Below are 19,611 nucleotides of genomic sequence, written 5' to 3'. Positions count from 1 at the left end.
ACAACAAAATTTGAAACCCCAAAAGCTGATTAATTTACAGATTTTGGCCCCTTTAACAGCCAGATTCAGCAATAAGCACAGGAATGTTATCGAAAACAACTTCAGATTTCACTGTGAAGAACTTCAGAAAATCTCTCATGCAAAATAAAAAAAATAAACTGAATGATAGACCCAGGATCAAATCGAAACTGGGCTCAGCAAAAAATGCTTGCGGGAGTTGGCTGGTTCAGCTGAGAACTTCCCCTAACGCCCGACAATCTTCTTCAGTACGAGTTTTCCTGCACAACTCACTTCAACCATCAGTAAAGAGGGCAAAAATGCTGCTAGATCTCAAAAAGTAATGGAGATACTTGCCATTACTTTAGAAACCGTAACACCACTCAAACCCTAGCAAGTGAACAAGATACCTGTGCTCACAATACTCTACAATAAGCTATTATTAATGGCTAAAACATAAAATATGCAGAAACTAAATTAGCTCACAGCACTTCCAGAGAGTAACACCAGCAAGATTTGGATCCCAAAGTCTTCTTTTATTAACCAGAAACAGATTACAAGAGAGCTTTTTCAGTACAAGACTCACAGATCCAATGATCTGAAATGACCCCTAGCACCCTATTTAAAGGAAATGATCCCAACGGCTAATTCGAGTGATCCATGTCAAAATGATCTCGACCGTCGATGAGGATCAAGACATCCTTAATCTCATCCGTCGAAATTTGTTAACTTATTATTAAAAATAATATTTTGCATGCATTCACTCAAAATATTATTATTTTATTATTTAGGGTTTTTGCTTTATTTTATAATTTATTATTATTATTTTTTTATTTTTATTTTTTTTATTTCATTTTTTAATTTTTTAATTATTTAATTATTTTATTTATTTTATTAAATGGATCATCGAACTAAGCCTTTGGAAACATCAACTAGGACCTAGGACTTAGGACTCATGAGGGGAATTAAAACATTTTCCAACCCTCAAGACACATTACATCATGACTTTTTTACAATTTACATCTTAAGGGGGAAAACCCCTTTATCATAGACCCTCATAAACCACCCAGTTCTGCGACACAACTATAATCTAGCAGATTAACACACTAGGATTCTCCTAAAGTTCTAATAACAAAATGCATCCCGGCTTTGGGGTCAGGCTGAAGGAAAACTCTGCCGATCGTAGATTGGTGAGACGAAAAACCTTCCGGGACGTAGATTATCATTAGAAAGTTAGGTCCACCTAGGCAATTTTACATAAACGACTCATATTTGCTAAGATTATTTACAATTCATACATGTAGACTGGGTTTACAATTAAAATGATGAAGCTGCTGATGACTGCAGGCTGGCACGGACACGTCGATCAAGTGCTGCCCCTTTTTGCAAAGAAAAGGGAGGGGTACTGCATAGGTAGTTGACTGGTAGCGGCCAACATCTGGCTCTACTTGGGGACACGTTGCTGCTCTGTAGGAATGTGAGAATCCAGAATCTGCATCCATGCAACACACAACAAAATATAAGTAGCGTCCGTCCAAAAATCATCATATAACATTAAACACAGGAAAGATATAAGCTCTTCATTTATTAACTAATCTAGAAAAGCAAATCTAATCCTAAAACAGAAATGAAAAATGCGAAAAAACAAGAAGTAGGGTTAGAAATACAATACAAAGGATGCCCCATGGCATCAGATGTGTTCAATATAGTGTATATTGAGCATTTGCCTGCTTTCAGGCAAATCTGTCGGCTGCTTGTCGGATGTGCCATGTCCAATTCTGCATATGGTAGGACTTTTTCCTATCCGAAAATCAAGCTGCTCGCGGCCGTCTGATGCATCAAATCTTTTTCTCATTTTCTTTCTCTTGCGTTTTTTCTTTGTGGCAGGCTGTATCACTGATGACATGTAACTTTCTGTTTCAAAACTATCAGATAAAGTATGCGTGATATGCGTGACATGTCTTTCTTTATCCTGCATCTGATCTTTATCATTTTTAAGTCTATCTGGATCACCTTCAATTAACCATCTTTCAATCGAACCAATGACCTCCTCATAATAAGATGGAACTTGTTGCAACAAATGCTCTGTTGATGTCCCCTGGTTTCTCTTATCCTTTGACCATTGTTGAAACTTTTGAGCTTGTATTTTAATGGCATCCATCTGACTAGCATGTTCAACCTTTATAGCACTGATTTGCCTGGCATGGTGTTCTTCCATATCTTTTATTACTTTATCGTTCTTTTCCTTTATGTCCATCAAGCAATGCTGCATGGAGTTTATTTCTTCCTTATGATCTGCTTGCATGGTGGCCAACTGATTATTATGATCGAACGTCATGATAGTCATTTCTTCATCCATAGTTAATAACTTGTTTTGCATAGAATCAATTTCCCTATCATGATCCGCTTTCATGGTTGCCATATTTTCCTCTAAGTTTGACATTTTGCTTTGCATGAAACTAATTTCTGTGTCATGATTAGTCTTCATGGCCTCAATTTCTTTAGCATGCTGATTTTGCACAATCTCCATCTCCTTATTACGTTTTTCCAGGTGGGTGCATAAAGTTTTGACATCATTGACGTAATTATTTTGATTGCTCTCCATATTTTTCACCAGCGTCGTTAGATCTTGTATAATTTGCTTTTGCTCTTCCTTTTCATTGTCATTTGTCCCTGATTTTCCACTATCATGAACTTGGTCTGCGATAGTTCCGGTGGATGACACATTCTGATCTTGAAAACTTTCTTCAACAGCTAGACCTTTTATAAGATTACTTTCTTTCTGTTGCACAATTTTAGGGGCAGAAGGCACGCTGTTTGGATAACCATATCTATCTTTAAAAGCATTGACAATGTCTTGTAAAGAAGTGAAAGAATCATTGGGAAAATTGTTAAACCAATTCAAAGCATCATCCTCTAAAGAAAGGAGAAATAGACGCATTTTGATATCTTCATGATTAAACTGAGGGGGTCTACAATATATGATCATTATGCGAGTAAACAAGCCTAGATGCCTTCTAACAACGATTGAATCACCACCCGAGAAAATAGGTAATTTAGAAATGGCCTCTTCCGGAAAATCATGGAGACGTTCAGTAAAACGACATGGCTTAAATGAATAATCCATGATGAATGATAAGGGATTAAAAGGATGATAGGACTAGATATCTGCTCAAGAAAATCAATAGATGAAAGCAGTGGAGTCGACACTTGAACAATGAATCTGATTCTAAGATCCAAAAAGGAATCACAAGCAGATATGAGGAAGGCTTCTTGTCTGGGAAAAATGAGAAAATGGAGTCGCCACCCAAACAAGAAACACACCGAAGAGATGCTGATGATATGACGAAAAATAAGGCAATAAAAGATCCAAATGATAACCCCAAAGGTCGAATCTGCCAGCTCAAATGAGAGATGAGAAAGATGAGAGGATGATTGTCGTTGAAACACCGAGAACAAAGTGTCCCTGGCAACGGCGCCAAAAAATGTTGGCGTTGCCGGGCCAGATGAAAAGATAAGAAATGAGAAGGATGATTGTCGTTGAAACGCCGAGAATAAAATGTCCCCGACAACGGCGCCAAAAAATGTTGTCGCGCAGATTGACACGACAACGCTTAGACCGGGGGCTGTCACTCTGATCCCCGATCTCTCCGTTTAAGCCTGTCTCCCGCGGCTAAGGGGGGTAGACCCTATGATATGACGAAGACCAACTGTCGACCAGTTGGTTGGGAGACACGATATGAAAAGCACTAAAAGGATTTGATTAATTTAGCAGACCAGTGCCTTAAGAGATTGTTGTTAAAACGATTACTTGTTAGATGATAGAAACATAAACCGTGAACATCAATCATTTGTCATCGCAAGATATCAGTTAAACTCACAATGCTCTTAGAATGACCAAAACGATATCCAGCAACTGAGAATTTTAAAGAGATGAATGCTTTAAACCACCATGAAAATCATGAATCATTAACCAGATATCATATTCGTATTTAGACTTGAAAATTTGAATCTCAGCATAAAAGATGATAATTCCCTGAGGAAAACAACTGAATCTGGCAAAAATTTCCACGATGTTTTTATACTTTTTCAAAATTATTATTATTATTTTTTTTGATTGATTTTATTTATGATTTTCAATTAATAAAATCCTAAAAGCTAAAACTAATTAAAATAAAACCAAATTAAAAAAAAAATTAAAATTAAAATTATTAAACTAAAGAAAATTTAATTCCTAAACTAAAGCAAAACTAAATTAAATTCTAAGTAAAAATAAAACCGAACAAGACTAAAGTAAGATTGAATCTAAGTTAAAATTTATTCTAAAATCAAAACAAAATTGATTCCTAAAAATTTAAATAACAAAAGCTAGCTAAAAGGAAAGAAATCAAACCTAATGTAAATCAAACGCATATCAAAATCCCTTACGCTACACGCATATTGCTTCTAAACGACTTGATGAGAAACAACCAAAATCATGAAATAGACTATGGAAATACGATCGTAATGGGAGAATACAGCTGAAAACAAAAAAACACAGGCTTATGAGAGATGTTACCTGGCCCGAGGGTGAAGATGGCGGTCAGATGTTGGAATGAGTCGTTTGAAACTGGTTCTCTTACCTGGAGCAGAATAGTTTCACGCCTGAAGTTTTCAAGCAGCCTGGCGCTTCGATGGCGGATGAAGATTACTTAAGAGCCTGCAACTTCCAACTAATCAGGCAGCAGTGATTCAAGAAAATTGCGTGGGCGTCTTCAGTTTGATGGCCGGTGTGTTGAGAAAATGCGGTTTCATCCAAATCGTCTGCCCTCTGGCGCTTTCACGCCTTATATCTGCGTGCTCATTTAAAATTCACCTTACATGAATGCTTGAGGCGTGCAGCGTTCAGCGACCAAGAGATGATGATTAACTGAATGCTTGGGAAATTTTTCAGTTTTTTTTTTTTTTTTTTTTAAGTTGCTTGCTATCCAAATGCTTGCGGGTTGGTCTGAGTGATCTCGCAGAGTACTGACGCCCACATGCAGCACAGGAACTCTCTACGCTGGACACAATGATATGCCTGGCCTGCGTAGGTAAAATAAACACTTTCCCTCCTTTGAATACTTAGACAACAAACATAGAAAGTTCCTGAGGGTTTGCAGGTAGTGAAAGGCGTAACAGAGTTTTAGATGCTTCATACGCCAAATATATCACCCACGCGTGCAGCTTTTAATGTACTGGTTAACCTGTCGGCAAGTGGAGATGGAACTGCGGGTCAACAGAAGAGGGGAATCGACTTTATGCAAAGATGTGCAGCGCGTAAGGAAGTAAACTATGCTGTCTGTGTGAAGAGCGGAGGTGTTACGCAGTGTAGCCAGATGGAACGATTTAGAATGCTTTCCCTTTAGCGTATTAAAGTAGATCAAATTTTTCGTGGTGAGTACGCGTATGTGCAAGGAGAAATGAAAGCGGCTGATGAAACTTCGAAAAATTTCTCAATCACATGTACCTGTTATCTGCAAGAAGAAAAGAAAAACCCTAACATGCATACAACAAAATTTGAAACCCCAAAAGCTGATTAATTTACAGATTTTGGCCCCTTTAACAGCCAGATTCAGCAATAAGCACAGGAATGTTATCGAAAACAACTTCAGATTTCACTGTGAAGAACTTCAGAAAATCTCTCATGCAAATTAAAAAAAATAAACTGAATGATAGACCCAGGATCAAATCGAAACTGGGCTCAGCAAAAAATGCTTGCGGGAGTTGGCTGGTTCAGCCGAGAACTTCTCCTAACGCCCGACAATCTTCTTCAGTAAGAATTTTCCTGCACAACTCACTTCAACCATCAGTAAAGAGGGCAAAAATGCTACTAGATCTCAAAAAGTAATGGAGATACCTGCCATTACTTCAGAAACCGTAACACCACTCAAACCCTAGCAAGTGAACAAGATACCTGTGCTCACAATACTCTACAATAAGCTATTATTAATGGCTGAAACATAAAATATGCAGAAACTAAATTAGCTCACAGCACTTCCAGAGAGTAACACCAGCAAGATTTGGACCCCAAAGTCTTCTTTTATTAACCAGAAACAGATTACAAGAGAGCTTCTTCAGTACAAGACTCACAGATCCAATGATCTGAAATGACCCCTAGCACCCTATTTAAAGGAAATGATCCCAACGGCTAGTTCGAGTGATCCATGTCAAAATGATCTCGACCGTCGATGAGGATCAAGACATCTCTTAATCTCATCCGTCGAAATTTGTTAACTTATTATTAAAAATAATATTTTGCATGCATTCACTCAAAATATTATTATTTTATTATTTAGGGTTTTTGCTTTATTTTATAATTTATTATTGTTATTATTTTTTTTTTTTTTTTTATTTCATTTTTTAATTTTTTAATTATTTTATTAAATGGATCATCGAACTAAGCCTTTGGAAACATCACCTAGGACCTAGGACTTAGGACTCATGAGGGGAATTAAAACATTTTCCAACCCTCAAGACACATTACATCATGACTTTTACAATTTACATCTTAAGGGGGAAAACCCCTTTATCATAGACCCTCATAAACCACCCAGTTCTGCGACACAACTATAATCTAGCAGATTAACACACTAGGATTCTCCTAAAGTTCTAATAACAAAATGCATCCCGGCTTTGGGGTCAGGCTGAAGGAAAACTCTGCCGATCGTAGATCGGTGAGACGAAAAACCTTCCGGGACGTAGATTATCATTAGAAAGTTAGGTCCACCTAGGCAATTTTACATAAACGACTCATATCTGCTAAGATTATTTACAATTCATACATGCAGACTGGGTTTACAATTAAAATGATGAAGCTGCTGATGACTGCAGGCTGGCATGGACACGTCGATCAAGTGCTGCCCCTTTTTGCAAAGAAAAGGGAGGGGTACTGCATAGGTAGTTGACCGGTAGCGGCCAACAGGAGGAACTAGTGGAAGGTCAGTTGTGCAGTGGGACTTCAGTCTAACTTAGTGATCATCCAGTTAACTGATCAATCAACCCAAAATAGCTAGTGCATGTTGAGAATTTGAGTTCCCCAACTGTGGTGAAGCTTCCAAGGCAATGTAACATAAGTAGTAGACTAGTCTTGAGCGTACAGACGTTGCATGCAGTCAGATGATCAACCTTGGGAATTGCGCAATCATTTTGGAGGAAATTCCTAACTAATAAGCGCCTAATTTCCTTAGGAATTGTGCAAGGAAATAAGGGTTGAAGCATAGGTAGAAATTGACTAAGTCTGTGTCAGAGCTTCTCAGTGAGCAGAGAGATAGGTTATTCACTTGTAGGTTGTGCTCGGTTGAGCAAAGCAATTGTAATACATCTCTATTCATCAGATTAACACAAGCAGGGAAAGGGGTTTTTAGCAGATTGCTTCCCCCTAGAAAAATACAGTGTGCATGTGCGTTATTTCTCGTTGCATGTTTGTGATTGATGTTCTAAATTTTGAATTGAGTTCCACAGAGCAATAGAGTAAGTTTGTGTCTTGTGCTTTTGATTAAAATTTCACGAGCAGTTGTAAATCTACACCATAATTTCTACAGGTCAACTTTGTCAGAAATTAGGCTTGCGGCCCCCGCGACCTTGCAACTCATGTTGAAATATGTAACTAGGTTCGGTCTTCATAATGACACATGTAATCATGATTTTATGTATTTATTGTAAAAAAATAAATTTATTATTGTCATTCTTGAGGCATGGGTTTCATGCTCAAGGGAAATTTATTTTTAGGTCAAACACCCATTGAGTGCTTTTAGGCCTTGTCTTTGAGTCAACAAGTCATAAGAGTCATTGCCATTTATGAAAGACCCTTTTGGGGATGTTACATATTTTATAATTTTTTTTTTGAGTCAAATTAGAGTCAAAGACCCTCCAAGACCTTGTCATGGTGCCTCAAGCAAGTCGGCCTACATGGAAGATCAAGTCGGCCTCAAGGATGTGAAAATTCTATCATTGCAGCAACTGATTTACTTTTCCTACTTATTTCATCATAAGTTATTCATGAAATTACTTCAACAAACATTAAATTAAATACTGCTGTAGATATCACACCGTAATATAGAGACAAACATATGCACACATTGACACAGTTATTTTGGACGAATGTCCCCCGAAAAATCCATTGTGGGAAAATCGGTGCAGCAAGGGAGGATTTTATTATTCAACAATTTTCTAGTACAACAGGGTGTCAAATTGGCTTACCCACAGATTGAAAAATTTTCCAGCACTTCTTCTGAACTCGACGTAGGCCCTACTGACCTCTGCGTCAGCTTGAAACCCTTTGCATCAACCTACTGAGGCTCTGCGCAACCTCTCTGTCCTTTTGGATCACTCTTGCAGCCTTTGCGTAGATGACGCAGGCCTTGCTGGCTCTGCGCAGTGTCTGCTGCATCTGCGTGGCTTCCTCTGGCCCTACGTTTGCCTCTTTTGCCCTTGCGCTGATCTCCGTCTATCTGTTCCATACTTGCTGCCTCTTGACTGCTCTCCAGACCACTGGTTCAATTTCTTAGCAAACTTCGCTCCATAAATTGAACTGACTAGTCTCCCTCAGTATATTCTCCAAGTGATCCTCAAGCCTCTTCTTATACTTTTCTCGTTGACAAATCAACGACCGAGATTAAATCCCTAATCAACGGCTAAGATTAGATCTGGCTTGATCCACGTCTTTTGGACTATTCTAACACAGTTTCATATTAATACACATTAATTTTGGGACTGTATTAAAAATATTAATTATTTTAATATCTCCTGAACTGTTTAGAATCTGCCCAAACCCTTTCTGGGTATTGAAGATCTCATGTGCCCCAACCTCTCCACCAAATTTCGTGGCTAGAGCATGTCCGATGCTACCCTAAATCGACACTCCCTCTTAGTGATGATTGTGCTCTAGTAATACTCCTCATTGAGTATCACCCTGATCATCCGACATCAGTCCCTGTGTTGATGTTAAGCCTCCTTGCCCAACATCCTCTGCACTGCTGCATCCTGTACTGCTACCCATGACTATGCTACTGCCAATGCTGCATTTGTATGACAATTCCCTCTGCATCCGTGCTGCTGATGGTCCTTTCTCCCAACACTGCATCCGCACTGCAACTCCCTTTGCATCTATGCTGCTGCTGGTCCTTTCTCCCAACACTGCATCTGCACTGCAACTCCCTCTTCATTCGTGTTGCTAACATACTACTTTTGAAAGGGGTTCTTTACCATCCCCATCTTGTCCCTGAAGTAGTCAAATTTTGATTTTCCAAGGGCCTTGGTGAGTATATTTGCCACTTGTTCTCCCGTAGGAGTGTAGCTCAATTGTACAGCTCCTTGTTGGACACAGTCTCTGACAAAGTGACACCGGATATCAATATGCTTCGACCTATCATGGAATATTGGATTCTCAGAGAGTTTGATGCAACTCTGATTATCACACATGATCTTGGTCGCCTCCATATTTCTTCTGAATAGGTTTACTAGTAGTTTTCTAAGCCATATGGCCTCACACGAAGTTGTGCTTGCTGCCATATATTCTGCCTCAGACGAGCTCAAAGCCATGGACTTCTATTTCCTACTGCACCAAGGGGTCATTTCTGATCCAATGTTGAAACAGTACCCAGTGGTACTTTTCCAATCCACTGAACTTCCTGCCCAATCTGCATCAGTAAATCTACTCAAACTGATATCCTTCCCCTTGGTGTATAGGATCCCATAATCAACTGTTCCCTGTAAATAGCCGAGAACGTGTTTGGCTGCTGCCAAGTGTGCGCTCTTTGGTTCCACCATGAACTGACTGAGAGTGTTGACAACGTAGCAAATATCTGGCCTGGTATTGACCAGATACATCAGGGACCCTATGAATTGTCGATATAGGGTGGGATCAACATCCTTGTCTTCTGATGCATCAATCTTCTTCCAGTTGGTGATGATTGGCGTAGCCATAGGTCTACAGTCTCCCATCCCGAACCTTTTCAGGATTTCTGTAGCATACCTCTCTTGCCCAAGGAAGATTTCTCCTTTATGCTGCCAAACTTCCAACCCTAGGAAGTAGTGCATTTGTCCCAGATCCTTCATATCAAACTCTATGGCTAGATTGTTCTTGCAGTCCTCAATGAGTCTGGGTGATCTTGTCAGGAAGAGATCATCCACATATAATACTAAGATAAGTGGCTCATTCTCTACGACCAAATAGTAGAGATTCGGATCCGCGTCACTCTTGACAAACCCCATCTTCTGCAAGTAGCCATCTATTCGACCATACCACGCTCTCAATGCCTGCTTCAACCCATACAAGGCTTTCTTCAGTCTGCATACATGAGACTTATTCTCATGAGTTTCAAAGCCCTCTGGTTGTTCAATGTATACCTCTTCTTCTATTACCCCGTCCAGAAATGCCGTCTTGACATCCATCTGATGAATCTCCCATCCCATTTGGGCTGCAAGAGATATCACGGTTCTAATAGATGTATACCTGGCTACCGGGTCGAAGGTTTCCTCATAGTCAATCCCTTCCTTTTGAGCATACCCCTTAGCCACAAACCTGACCTTGTATTTTTCAACACTGCCGTCTGTAGCATATTTGATCTTGTAGATCCATCTTGAACCTACCACAAATCTGTCTTGAGGCCTTGACACCACCTCCCAGACATCGTTCACCATTATGGAGTTATACTCCTCCACCATCGCATCTAGCCAGACCTGATGCTGAGCTGCCTCCTTGAAACTGGCAGGCTCCCCATCCTAAGCTACTAACGCCTGATACCTGTCTGGCTGTTTTCGCTCCCTTTTACTGTTCCTTGGCTCTCCGATGAAGTTCTCTGCATCACGCAGAATTTGACGAAGTTCCTTGCTGGTTCTTCCTCTGCCAGCAGGTGCTTCTGTTCACTCCTCCTCCTCATCCTGAGAATCTTCCTAACCTGAGGAAGAATTCTTCACTTCCGTTGGTTGAAGAAGCATGACCAACAGATCCTCTTTCGACTGCTCTTCGGAAGGCATTTCGCGAGATCTTCTGAAAGCTTTGTCCTCCATGAACTTTACATCTCGTCGTACTACTACCTTCCTGCTTCCTGGAAGATAGATTCTGTATGCCTTAGCGTTCTCGCTATATCCCACCAGATACCCCTTTTCTGCAGTTTGATCCAACTTCTTCCTCTTTTCTTCGGGTATGCGGCAATATGCTAAACTCCCAAATATCCTGAAATGACTGACTTCAGGCGTCTTCCCAGTGAAGAATTTCTCTGGAGTAATCTTGCCCAATGCCCGATGAGGAGTCTTGTTCTGAACGTAGACAACTTTGTTGCATGCTTCTGCCCACAGGAATTTTGGCATATCCTGATCATACAACATGGCCCTAGCTGCTTCTACAATCGTCCTGTTTTTCCTTTCTGCCACCCCATTCTGCTCCAGATTGTAGGGAGCTATCCACTCTCTTTTGATGCCCTCCTTAGCACAATAATCAGTAAAGTCCTTATCGACATACTCTCCACCATTATCTGAGCACAACACTTTTATTTTCTTATCAGTCAGATTCTCCACTAGAGCCTTGAACTCCTTGAATCGACAAAAACCTCATCCTTGGTTTTCAGAAAATAAATCCAAGTTTTCCTCGAGTGGTCATCAATGAAGGTAAGGAAATACTTGGCACAACCGAGAGCTTTGACGGACATAGGTCCGTAGATATCTGAGTGTATCAATCCTAGTACACTCTTGGCCTTGTGTTTGCTCCTAGGAAATGCCGCCTTGACATACTTTCCTAGAGCGCATCCCTTGCATACATCATCACGTTCCATACTCAGATCCGGAACTCCTGTTACAGTGCTCCTGAGAATTCTCAGAGCTCCATGGTGCAAGTGACCCATCCTTCTGTGCCATAGTTTGTTCAAGTCCTTGTCCCCATGACTGCCTATTAGTGCCATTGGAGATTCTAGTTGTAATCTATATGACCGATTACCTTTGATCCCGATCTGCACTTTCTTTTTCCAGCTCTGGTGTTTGACGCATACCTTTTCCTTGATGAAGTAGACGTCATAGCCCTTGCCTTGTAGTTGTGACACGGAAAGTAAGTTCATCCCCAATCCTGGTACATGCAACACATTTGTGGCACAAAACTGCTCTCCCGATTCTGTCTGAAAAACTATGGTACCCTTTCCTACTGGAGCACACTTTGCCTTGTTCCCCATGGTGATCTGAATGTTCATCTTCTCTTCTCGATATTCTGAGAAACACAGAAACACTCCCTGATTCCCATCATATGCCATGAGGCTCCACTGTTTATATACCATACTTTTGATGATGCAACACTAGTCATGCACGCCACTTCTTCTTCCAACCTGGAAGCCAACATAGAGAAATCGAAATCTCCTTCTCTTGTGCAATCTTCTGAAAATCTGCGTGAGTCCCCTGAGGTGGATGCCTCTGCATCATGGTCTTGACCCATAATTGATTTTCCCTTTCTGTCTCTGATTACTTTCTCTGATACCATGTGAAAATTCTATCACTGCAACAACTGATTTACTTTTCCTACTTATTTCATCAGAAGTTATTCATGAAATTACTTCAACAAACATTAAAATAAATACTGTTGCAGATATCATGCCGTAATACAGAAACAAACATATGCACACATTGACACAGTTATTTTGGACTAATGTTCCCGAAAAAACCCAATGTGGGAAAACCGATGCAGCAAAGGAGGATTTTATTATTCAACAATTTGCTAGTACAACAGGGTGCCAAACCGGCTTACCCGCAGATAGACAAATTTTCCAGCACTTCTTCTGAACCCGGCATAGGCCCCACTGACCTCTGTGTCGGCCTGAAACCCTCTGCGTCAACCTACTGAGGCTCTGCGCAACCTCTCTGGCCTTCTGCGTCACTCCTGCAGCCTCTGCGTGGATGACGCAGACCTTTGCTGGCTCTGCGTAGTCTCTGCTGCCTCTGGCCCTACGCCTGCCTTTTCTGCCCCTGCGCTGATCTTTCGTCTCTCTGTTCCGTACTTGCTGCCTCTTGATTGCTCCAGACCACTGGTTCAATTTCTCAGCAAACCCCGCTCCATAAATTGAACTGGCTGGTCTCCCTCAGTGTATTCTCCAAGTGACCCTCAAGCCTCCTCTTATACTTTTCTCGTTGACAAATCAACGACCGAGATTAAATCCCTAATCAACGGCTAAGATTAGATCTGGCTTGATCCATGTCTTTTGGACTATTCTAACACAGTTTCATATTAATACACATTAATATTTTATTTTCCCTAAGTTTAGACTTAGGGACTCCATTAAAAATATTAATTATTTTAATATCTCCTGAACTGTTTCGAATTTGCTCAAACCTTTTCTGGGTATTGGAGATCTCATGTGCCCCAACCCCTCCACCAAAATTTGTGGCTAGAGCACACCCGATGCTACCCCAAATCAACAAAGGAAGCAATTCATACCCCTAGAAAACCTATAAATAAGAAGAAACTCAACCTCAGTTGGACACACAACAATCAAGCTCGATCCCCTCAAGGAAGAAGCTGGAAAAGGACGAAAAAGAAGAAGAAAAGCAAGATCAAAGTTTTGGGTTTCTCTCTCTCTTACTTGTGTTGGGGTTTCTAAAGTTGCTTGGCAAGTCGAAGTGCTGGAAGTTGCTGGGCAAGTCAAACTGTTGGAAAGTTGCTGCGTAAGGCGAAGTGCTGGAAAGTTGTTGGGATCGAAGTTGCAGAAGAAATTACTGGGTCGAAGTTGTAGAAGAAACTATTGGGTCGAATTTGGAAAAGAAACTGTTGGGTCAAAGTTGCAGAAGAAACTGTTGGGGTCGAAATTGCAGAAGAAACTACTGGAGAAATCGCTGGGCTCGAAATTGTCTGAGAGAAAGCTCATCAATGAGAAAGGTTGACTTGGTCTTAGAGGGGCCTTTGTCAAGGGTCCCAGGTCTTGGAATTCGTCATTTGAAGATTCTATAAGAAGAGAAGAATTCTTGTGGGCTTTCCTCTCAAGAGGAGAGGTTTTGGTCCTGGCTAATCGCCTACATCTTGTGTCCTCTTGTCTCAATGTTCTTTATGATTTGGTAGTTGTTTGATGATAAAAACACTAAATATAATTAAGAGAAAGAAAAAGCTAATTAAGCTAAGTAAAAATACATCACAAGCAGTTATCAAAGTAAGAGAAATCACCTAATCTAGTTGCCCTAGATTTCTCAACATAGTATCAGAGCTAAGGTGACAAGATAAGGAAGGGCAACTTGAAGAAGGACCATCAAATGGAGTATCAAGAAAGGTCAAGACATCAAAGAGAACATCGAACCATCAAGAAGGGATTCATAAGGGCCGAACAAACTAAGGAATATCATAGAAGACCTAAAAACCTAGCTCATCCAAAGAAGGGTTCCACAATTGAAACATTTTTGGGAAGCTCACACATAGTTCAATCATCATCACAAGGAAGAGAAAGACCTCAAGGACCCTACCTACACTCAAAGAAGGACTACACATTTGAAGCGTCTTGAAATCTCCATTTCAAGGAAGCATTGTCATCATCATCAAAGGAATCAAGGTGTGCTCCCTCTATTTGAATCAAGAATCTCATCACAAGCATATTTGAAGAAGGTCATCTCTAGAAGAAGCATTGTCATCTTCAAGGAAGCAAATATCATCATCAAAATCAAGAAGGCATCAAGTTGAAGATATCACCATCAAAGGATTATCTTCACTTGACAAGTAAGTATTCTTATATCTATCACTGAATCTACTACCAAAATGACTTCATTTTGCAAGGAAAGCAATGATTTGGTTGGGTCATCAAATTTCCTTACATGGAAGAAGTGGACAGATTTGATGCTCATAGAAAATGAAGTTATTGGACATGTTAAGGGTTCAATTGTTGAACCACCAAAAGAAGAAGCTGAAGCTCTAGCAAAATATATGAAAGGGGAAATAAGGGCTCAAAGAATCCTTATAGAATCAATTAGGGATTCCCTCAACCCTTATGTGGCAAAATTAGAGAAGTCAAAATACATCTATGACAAACTGGTAGAATTATTCTTCGTAAGCACTGTAGGAGAAGTAATATCTTTGATAGCTGAGCTATATAAGATGACGTTATCAAAAGAAGAAGGAATAGCCTCATATCTTATGAGGGTGTCAGAAATAAGGGATCAACTGCAAGAGTTGGGGGAAATAATCTCCAATAGAGAGATGACCACAGTTGTGCTCAATGCACTACTAGGGGAATGGGGCAACTTTGAGTCAAACATCTATGGAAAGAAGGAAGCTACCTCATTCAGTGAACTTTGGTCATTGTGTAAGATTGAAGAAACCAGGTTGAAGGCAAAAAATGATGTAGGATCAAACGAGCTAGTTCAAGCATTTGCTGCCATGACTAAGAGAAAATAAAATAAAAGAATGAAGCCCATATCACCGAAGAAGTGGAAGAACCTGAAAAGAGCAAATCAAAGGAGGAGGAAGTGAAAGATCTCTAGTATGACTGAGATAATCTCCTTCACTTAGTTCTTTTCAATTTTGAAAAATATAGCTATCATGGTAGGAAGCATCACAGGAATAATAGGATGCATTAGAATTGAAATTGAGATGACTTCCTCCTAGAAGGCATGGAAGGATAGCTGCAGTAGAAGTCTACATGAATGTAGCAATCATCATAAGAAGGAAGTAGCTCTTGGTAACCTCGTTGAAAGCATGAGTAGTATATATGGTTGAAAGAAAGTCATCTTGCATGATAGAAGATAAAAATAATTCATCATACATCATCATCATTAGAAAGGAGCATTTGCAAGATGAGGATAATCAAGATCCTTTGTTGAAATCTTCATTAGAAGGTTCACCTCGACCTGGAAGAAGAAAGTGTCTCATTGATCATTCCACCTTGTGTGGGCTCTATGGTTTAGAAAGATGATGGTATGATGACCAAGGAATGCAGCTTATCAAAATGGTTGAAGAACTTTCAAGTGAGGAAAGGAAGCTGTTGAAGGAAGTCTATATGACCAAAAAGAGAAAAGAGGTATGTATGCATATATTTGATAGATTAAGTCATATCATCATATAGTTGCAGATAGGATGGGTAAATACTCTATCTCATGAGCATGATCGAAAAAGAAGGATCTCTTCCTTTAAACGAATGCATGAAGGCATATACCTTGAACTAGTTCACAAATTGATAAAATGAAGTCAACATAATATGTCCTCATATGGAATATGAGGTAGTTGACAAGATGTGTTGGAAAATGTAACTAAGTTCGGTTTTCATTTAATGTATTTGAGTCATCATGAAATGTACTTGTCAAAACAATAAAGAAAATTATTATTATTATTATTATTATTGTGACTTATTAAAGCATGGGTTTCATGCTTGGGTCAACATGTTTTAGGTCAAAGTCCCCGTTGAGGAATTCTAGGATTTATTCTAAGTCAATAGAGTCATTGTACTTTTAAAGAGACCTTTCTTGGGCTTTTGAATCATGTAAAAATGTTAAGTATTGTGTCAAATGTAATTTATGTATCCTCCACATCAAGTCGGCCTAGAAGAGATCAAGTCGGCCTATGGACATCAATTCAACCTCCCTTGAAGCCTATAAATAGAAGCAAGTCTAATTCATTTGAAACACATCAACTCAAGTAAGTTCGATATCTCTAAGGAAGCTGGGAAGTGCGAAGTCTGAAGCCGGGAAGCCAAAAGAAGTGCGAGTTGGATGGAGTCTAAGGAGAAAAGGAAAATCAAAATTTTGATGTCTCTCTCTCTCTTTGTTTCGTGTCCTAGATTGGGAGATCGAAGTCTTACAAGTTTCACTGTTGCCGGAAGCTCCCTGTTGTTAGAAGCTACTTCCTAGTCGAAGTTGCTGGAAAGGGGTCGAAATTCTGGGACACTGACTTGGGGTGGAGGGAAAGTCTAGTCTTTGTCTAGGGTGAAGAGTCTCAAAGAATACTATTGAAAGGAAGAATTTATTGACTGGGTTTTCCCCTCGAGGGGGGTTTTGCCCTAGCATAGTGTCTACATATGGTGTCTATTGTTTTATGTGCTATTGCTTTGGCAATTGCTTGATGAACTAAAAGAAAGAAGATATAAAGAATCATAATAACAAGAAACATCACAAGTAATTATCAAGAATAAGAAAATCTTTCTGCCTTTTTGATTTTCTAACATGGTATCGAAGCTTTGGTGAAGGAAGAAGAAAAAGGTAGTCTCAAGCAACTGATCAAGGAACCATTCAAAGGATTATCTCAGGGAAGAAATCTACTATATTCAAGGAAGATGTCTAACACAATCAAGGGAGAGAACAAACTTGAAGGGGCCTCAAACTACAGGTCCTGGAAGAAGAGGATTGACCTCATCCTTGAAAAGAACAAGGTACTAGACTTGGTCAAAGGAAAAGTAAAGAAGCCTACAAAGGATTCCAGTGATGCTGACAAAGTGAAATTCAAGGAACTAGAATTGGTGGCCATGACTCTAATGGTAGAAGGAATAAAGGACAACCTTGTCCCATTCATAGCTAACATCGATCATGCTCAGGAAATGTATGAAGCCTTATCAAAGTTATTTACTATTAAGAACATTGGTCAAGTAGCAAGTTTGAAGAATGAGCTAAGGACCACAAAGATGACTAAAGAAGACATCTGTTATACCCTCAAGGAGTATTGAAGAAAGCCACACAAGAAAAGGTTTGTCAAGAAATAAAGGTATGCCTTAAACTATTAAAACATTGATTTCTTTATAATAAATGTTTATTCATTTGAAAAATCTATTACTAACATTGTTGTGTCTAGCCATATTGAATCATATTGATCCTTATTTTGGGTGATTCATCACTTGATAAATCTACCCCACTCTTGCTCTTAATTGATTTTATAGAACCATAGACAATTTCTCGGAAAACCCTAACCTAAGGGTATGCTAATGTGAATGTCTGAAACCCTAAACTGCTTAGGGATATTGTGAAATGCTATTTGAAGTTTTATTGATCATTTTGTGTTTGGGATTTTGGTATGATAAGGAAAACCTAACTTGTTAGGGTTGAATGATAAGGTCTAAAATCTCGAACCTTTGAAGTTTTGGTAATTTTTGGGTTTGTTATGTTCCTATGTTGAAACCCTAACTCATTAGGGTTTGGTGGAATGTGTAAGAGAGACCCTTATAATGTCTTAGAAATGATTTCCTTGGTATGTGTGTGATCAAACCCTAGTCTAATCAAGTTTGTTATATGTCTAACTTCTATTGATATTTGTGAAGTTGGATTTGACTAACACATGATATGAAATGCCTTTGCATGATGATTAAACCCTAGGTATAAATAGATGAAATGTCTTTGCATGATGATTAAACCCTAGGTATGTTCTATGCTTATAACAGTTTACTTCTTTTTCTTATTATATTCCACCGATTAGCAATCACATGTACATAAAGTAAAGTGCAGATAGAACATTAAATGATCGACAGAAAACAAGCCAAGACAAGAGACACAAGATGTGGCAGCTAGCCAGGGACAAACCCCACAATGTGTGGGGAAACCCTTTGATCAAATCTTCTTTTATCTTCAATAATTCAGCAGAGAGAAATAGTACAATAAATCTGATTCATATCAGCAGTAGCAAACCCTAGATCAGCAGCATCAGTATTAGCGGTTTCATTATCAAACTAGGGCAGACGATATCTCACAAACCGACTGTCGGATTGACTTCATTCCACCACCAAAAGTTTCGGCTTCCAGAGGAGGTTCAGATGAACCTACAATGCAGTTCAGATGAGGAGATCTTCTAGGCCACGCAAGTCAATCTTTACTTCTGCAGTTGCAGCTTCAGTTTCAACAGTTTCCAGCTTCAAACTAGGGCAGTTGATATCTTGCAAACCGTTCGTCGGATTGACTTCATTCCACCACCAAAAGTTGCGGCTTTCAGAGGAGGTTTAGATGAACCTACAACGCAGTTTAGATGAGGAGATCTTCTAGGCCACGCAAGTCAATCTTTACTTCTGCAGTTGTAGCTTCAAATTCAATAGCTTCCGGCTTCACATGTGTGAGAGAGAGAGACCCATTTCAACGCAGTAGAGAAGAGACTCATATCTGCGCAGTAGAGAGAGAGAGATGTGATGAGATGAGTGAGTCTAAATGAGGAAAAGTCCTCTTATATTTATACACAACGTTGGTGGGTGAATAGATGCGACTGTTGGGCTTCTGAGTCTACATGAGTTGTAGGTCGGCTTGATAATAATTCCATAATCAAAATAAATTCATATCTCCATGAATACTTATTGGAGTCGGATGATCTTTATATCAATCCTACACCTCTCGACGAGAGGAATCTAATAAAAATATTATCAGCCATGAATAAGATGACCCACATGAAGTTTTGCCCTGGTTGCCAATTTTAACACTCCCTCTCAACCATGGAGAACTTCATCTGCAATCTGTCTATCGGTCGTTACTATTCATCCATTAAATGCACTGCCTTGTACAGCCTGACCCTTGCCCTGCTCTGCTCTATTTTGCCTTTTCTGCTTTGTCTTGTTCTGCCCTGCACTGATCTGTACTGTTTTGTTCTGTTTTGCTCTGCTCTTGCATTGTTCTGTTCTACTCTGCTTTTGTCCGAATTATGAAGAAGAAATGATCGAGGATGTATCATACTGACTC

General features: G+C 39.6%; 1 protein-coding gene across 1 annotated transcript in view; it reads left to right on the top strand.

Moving 5' to 3' along the window:
- The window catches only part of LOC149138623 (uncharacterized), an 89,227-nt gene that overhangs the window by 52,088 nt on the left and 17,528 nt on the right, over positions 1-19,611 (top strand). The window lies entirely within an intron of this gene.

Source organism: Pinus tabuliformis, chromosome X (assembly GCF_031772625.1).
Source record: "Pinus tabuliformis cultivar Carrire ecotype Pingquan chromosome X, CPIR1, whole genome shotgun sequence".
Taxonomy (NCBI): domain Eukaryota; kingdom Viridiplantae; phylum Streptophyta; class Pinopsida; order Pinales; family Pinaceae; genus Pinus; species Pinus tabuliformis.
The sequence above is the reverse complement of the archived record's forward strand: the minus strand, read 5'-3'. Positions and strand labels throughout refer to the sequence as shown.